Source organism: Arvicanthis niloticus, chromosome X (genome assembly GCF_011762505.2).
Source record: "Arvicanthis niloticus isolate mArvNil1 chromosome X, mArvNil1.pat.X, whole genome shotgun sequence".
NCBI lineage: Eukaryota > Metazoa > Chordata > Mammalia > Rodentia > Muridae > Arvicanthis > Arvicanthis niloticus.
In genome coordinates, this window is record NC_047679.1 from 38,716,189 (window position 1) to 38,722,124 (window position 5,936).

Here is a 5,936-nt window from a genome sequence, read left to right on the forward strand (position 1 = left end):
ACCCCATGCTTATTCTATAAAATAGAATAAAAATACACTTCATAAGCAGCTGAGAATATTTTAAAGCAGCTATGAAAATGTTGGTGTCTAAATGTTAAATTACTTTGTATCAGTAAGCTCAAAAGGCACATTTTTGGGCTGGGATTGAATACTTTGTTAGAATATCATGGTGGTCTAACATGATACCTAAAGGAAACACATTTTCAGTTTGACATTAAGTTGTAATGCTTTATATACTTAAAATTCTACATATATAAGATATTATTCAGTTATCTTAACAGTTTTTTTTTATTTTAAGCATGTTCCTCAATCAAGCAGAGGTTCTGAAACAACCCAGACACTGTGTTTCTCTAAGATTTTAAAAATAATGTTTTATTGATTATTTCAAAATCATATAATATACCCCAGTCAAATTCACTTCCCAGTCCTACCAGGTTCACCCCTATACTCGTGATTTCTTCCAAAATAAAATAAGAAAAGGAGGAAAAAGGAGGAGGCACAGGAAAGCAAAAACAAAAACCAAGTACAAATTGTGTTGCCCATGTACTTACTGCAGAACAGTCACACTTCCAGTGATAAGCATCTTAAAGAAAAAATTAGTCCTCTCCCTCCCCACCCCTACCCCTACTCCTGCCAAAAGCCATCAACTGTGAAGAGCTACACTTCAGCATCACTTCTACAGTTTTCTTTTGTTTCTTCTTCTTCTTCTTCTTCTTCTTCTTCTTCTTCTTCTTCTTCTTCTTCTTCTTCTTCTTCTTCTTCTTCTTCTTCTTCTTCTTCTTCTTCTTCTTCGTCATAGTAGTAGTAGTGTTGTTGTTATCATTATTTAATTTTTTTACAATCTACTCATTATCCCCCTTCTGGTCTGCCAGCTGACTGTTCCTCATCCCATATCTGCTCCATTCCAGGCTCCAAGAAGATGCCTCCAACCCCCACACCTGTGGGAAAAAAACTTGCATGGGGCGGGGGAGGGGGGGAGAGGGGAGGGGAGTCCAGCGGCTGGGACAAAGTCGTGAGGGCCGAGGGCCTGAGGCAGGGTCCTGGGTGGGCTTCCCACACCACCAGTGGAGGGTCCGACATTCACACAGCAGCCAAGGGAAGGCCTGCAGTTGCACTGGGAAGGTTCAGGGTTCCAAAGGCTGGGAACCTGGCGGCAGGCCAGGGAGACACTTGGAGCCTAGTTTTCCAAAGCTTTTATTGTTCATGGCATGGTGAATGGGTGTAGATGGTTCGGGCTCCCCTGAAAAACCAAGGGAGGGGATAACTCAATTAGCTACACCCCCGGCCTTTAGATAACTCATTAATATTTTAATCTCTGGAGGTAGAGTCTTATTAATCATGCCCTCTACCAGTGGCCTATGTGATTGATGGTACAGGTTAAATGGAGTTACCTCATCCAAGGCCCAACCCACACTCACACCCACACCAACCCCAACAGACCTCCCTACTCCATGGGGCCTCAAGTCTTTCAAGGGGAGGGTTAGGTGCATTTTCTCTAACTGAGGTCAGACCAGGCACTCCTCTGCTGTACATGTGTCCTGCCAGGGACCTCCTATCAGCTGGTGTATGCTGCTTGGTTGGTGGCTCAGTATTTAAGAGATCTCAGGGGTCCAGGTTAGTTCAGACTGCTGGTCTTCCTATGGGGACACCCTCCTCTTCAATTTCTTTCTGCTTTTCCCTAATTCAACACCAGGAGTCCCTGGCTTATGTCCACTGGTAAATACTTGCATCTGACTTTACCAGCTGCTTGTTGGGCCTCTCAGAAGGCAGCCATGCTAGGCTCCTGTTTGTAAGCACACCATAGCAAAAATAATAGTGTCCAGGCCTTGGGGCCTCCCCTTGAGCTGGATCCCAACTTGAGCCTGTCACTGGACCTCCTTTCCTTCAGTCTCTTTTCCATTTTTGTTCCTGCAGGTCTTTCAGACAGGAGTAATTCTAGGTCAGAGTTTTTGACTGTGGGATGGCAACCACATCTCTCCACATGTTCCCTCTCCCCACTGTAGGGCATTTCATCTAAGATCCTCTGCTTGAGTCCTGATGGTCTCTCACCTCCCAGGCCTCTGGTACATTCTAGAGTGTCACACCCCTCCCAGCTCCTGAGGTAGCCAATTTCCATTCTTTCTGCAGAACCTCAGGGCTTCAGTCCTGTTCCCCCTCACAATACATGATCAACTTTCCCTTTTCCCTTCCCTGTCCCCTCTCTGACCCATGTCCTTTCTTCATTTTGCACCCCTCCCCATAATTACTTTCTCTCCCTCTCCCCGTTGGATTGAGGCATTCTCATTTGGGACATTCGGCTTGTTCACCTTTTTTAGATCTATGGATTATATCCTGGAAATTCTGTATTTTTTTGTTTAATATCCACATATTAGTAAGTATATACCATGCATGTCTTTTTGGGTCTGAGTTACCTCTCTCAGGATGATATTTTCTAGATCTGTAGATTTACCAGCAAAACTCATGATGTTCTTATTATTAATTGCTGAATAATATTCACTCTTATATTTTTAAGAGTTCCCTTCAATAGCTCTCAGTATAGAATGTTTTTTGGGGGGGGGATAGTAGAGGTAAGGCTGGTGAAGAAAATTTGTCACAATAGCATTCTATGTCTCTCATTGTCAACTGTGAGTTTGCAGTCATAAATACCATGGCAAAAGAAACTTCCATGCTTTTTATATTCAACAGCAGCATGGATCATAAACTTCTACATGTCTTCTGGCTACAGTAATGACAATTGACATGGTCCTTGGTAGCAGGATTAATATACATACATTATATGTATTATATTAATACATACAACATACATTAATATGGCCTCAGTAGGCAGCACTACTAACAAACATCAACATGAATTCAGATAGCAACACTGAGCACGAATGTTCATATGGTCTTTGATGGTAACCCAAATCATAGACGTGAACAGCCCTTAGTTGCAGCATAGACTATTAACATCATCACTGCCCTCACTGCAGGGCCATGTATAACAACATAACCCTAAGCAGCAGCACAGACCACTTAAATACATCCATCCATAAACTTACACATTGTCTCCAGCCAACACTGGACCACAGAGCCTAACATGGCCATCCTCAGAGGCAGTAGGGATCACAGACATCAACATGACTTCATGTGGCAATATAAGCCTCACACATCCTCCCATGGCCTTTAGTGGCAACATGAGACAAAGACATCAACACAGTTGTATCAGGACTATGGACACAGCTGGGTAATACCACATTGTGTCATTGTGCCACATTTTCTATATCCATTCTTCAGTTAAGAGACTTGTAGGTTGTTTCCAGTTTCTGGTTATTATGAGTAAAACTTCTATGAACATAGTTGAGCAAGTGTCCTTTTGGTAGGATGGGGTATATACCAAGGAATAGTATAACGGTTCTTCCAGTAGAAAATCCACAATTTTCTGAGAAAGTACCATATTCATTTCCAAAGTGGTTGTTCAAGTTTCCACTCACACCAGCAATGGAGGAGTGTCCCCCTTGTTGTATATCATTGCCAGGATGAACCCTTACTTGTGTTTTGGATATTAGCCATTCTGACAGGTATCACAGTCAACCTGATACTTAAATCACACAAAGACTCAAGAAACAAAGAGAATTACAGACCAATTTCCATTATGAACATGTACACAAAAACACATAAAATATATTCACAAACTGAATCCAAGAATACATAAATAATAATACACCATAATCAAGTAGGCATCATCCCAGAGATGCAGGAATGGTCTAAAATACCAAACTCAATCAATGTAATCCACAATGTAAACAAACTGAAAGAAAAAAATTACAGGATCATCTCATTACATTCTGAAAATATCTTTGACAAAATCCAACACTCCTTCATGATGAAATTATTGTAGAAATAAGGAATGCCAGGGTCATGTATAAACATAGTAAAGTCAACTTACAGTAAGATAATAGCCAACATCAAATTAAATGAAGAGAAACTTATAGTAATTCCATTAAAACCAGAAATAAAACAAGGCAGACCACTCTCTACATATTTATTCAATGTAGTATTTGAAGTTTTATTTAGAACAATAAGAAAACATTAGAAGATCAAGGGGATACAAATTGGAAATGAAGAATTCAAAGGATTACTATTTGCAGATGATATGATAGAATATATAAGCAAGAAAAAAATTTTATCAGGAAGCTAAATCAGTAGACTTTCTATGTACAAAAGATAAATGGAGTGAGAAAAATTAGGGAAACAAAACCCTTTACACTAGCCACAAATAATATAAAATATTTTCATGTAACTCTAACAAAGAAAGTGAAAGTCTTGTATGATGAGAACTTCAAGTACTTAAAGAAAGAAATTGAAGAAGATAATCAGGCTCTATTGGTAGCATGTGGCAGCGAGATGTCTCACAGGAAATTCTCCACTCCCAGGCATGGCTCCTTGGGCTTCTTGCCTCGGAAGCACAGCAGCCGTTACCGTGGGAAGGTGAAGAGCTTCCCTAAGGATGACCCTTCCAAGCCTGTTCACCTCACAACCTTTCTAGAGTACAAGGCTGGCATGACCCACATCGTCCGGTAGTCGACAGGCCAGCATCTAAGGTGAACAAGAAAGAAGTTGTGGAGGCTGTAACCATTGTGGAAACCCCACCCATGGTGGTTGTGGACATTGTGGGATATGTAGAAACCTCTCGGGGCCTGTGAACCTTCAACACTGTGCTTGCTGAGCATATCAGTGATGAGTGTAAGAGGCGCTTCTATAAGAACTGGCACAAATCTAAGAAGACTTTCACCAAGTACTGTAAGAAATGGCAGGATGACACAGGCAAGAAACAGCTGGAGAAGGACTTCAACAGCATGAAGAAGTACTGCCAGGTTATCCGCATAATTGCCCACACTCAGATGCTTCTGCTCCCTCTGCGCCAGAAGAAGACACACTTGATGGAGATTCAGGTGAATGGGGGCACTGTGGCTGAGATGCTGGACTGGGCCCGAGAGAGGAGCAGCAGGCACCTGTGAACCAGGTGTTTGGGCAGGATGAGATGATTGACGCCCTCGGGGTGACAAAAGGCAAAGGGTACAAAGGGGTGACCAGTCGTTGGCATACAAAGAAACTGCCCCAAAAGACCCATCGAGGTCTGCGTAAAGTTGCCTGTATTGGAGCTTGGCACCCTGCCCATGTAGCCTTCTCTGTGGCTGGAGCTGGGCATAAAGGCTACCATCACCGAACAGAGATTAACAAGAAGATTTACAAGATTGGTCAAGCCTACCTCATCAAGGATGGTAAACTGATCAAGAACAATGCATCTACTGACTATGACCTCTCAGACAAGAGCATCAACACACTGGGTAGCTTTGTCCATCATGGTGAGGTGACCAATGACTTCATCATGCTCAAGAGCTGTGCGGTGGGAGCCAAGAAGCGAGTGCTTACTCTTCGTAAGTCCTTACTGGTCCAGACAAAACGTCGGGCTCTGGAGAAAATTGACCTGAAGTTCATTGGCACAACCTCCAAGTTCGGCCATGGTCACTTCCAGGCCATGGAGGAGAAGAAAGCATTCATGGGACCACTCAAGAAAGATCGCATTGCCAAGGAGGAAGGTGCTTGATTCCAGGATGTGCAGTTGGAGTCTCATCAATAAAATGTTTCCAGAAAAAAAAAAAGAAGAAGAAGATAATCAGAAGATGGAAAGCTCTCCCATGCTCACAGATTAGGAGGATTAACATATAAAACTGGCCATTTTACCAAAAAGCAATATACTGATTCAAGACAATCCACATCAAAATTCTCTCTCTCTCTCTCTTTTTTTTTAAATAGCATTGTATCCTATGACTCCTTTTAAACTTTTGCTTTAAATATCAAGACGTCATTTATGGCAAATTTGGGAAGAAAAGAAATTTTAACAGATCCACAAGAAATAAATTATTATAAATAAACTCAAATAAAGCTTGATA

The 5,936-nt window shown here is 41.8% G+C and overlaps 1 pseudogene; it reads left to right on the forward strand.

The window, feature by feature from the left end:
* The first annotated feature begins 4,383 nt into the window (after positions 1 to 4,383).
* On the forward strand, positions 4,384 to 5,642 carry LOC117694477 (large ribosomal subunit protein uL3 pseudogene; annotated as a pseudogene).
* Positions 5,643 to 5,936: the final 294 nt, after the last annotated feature.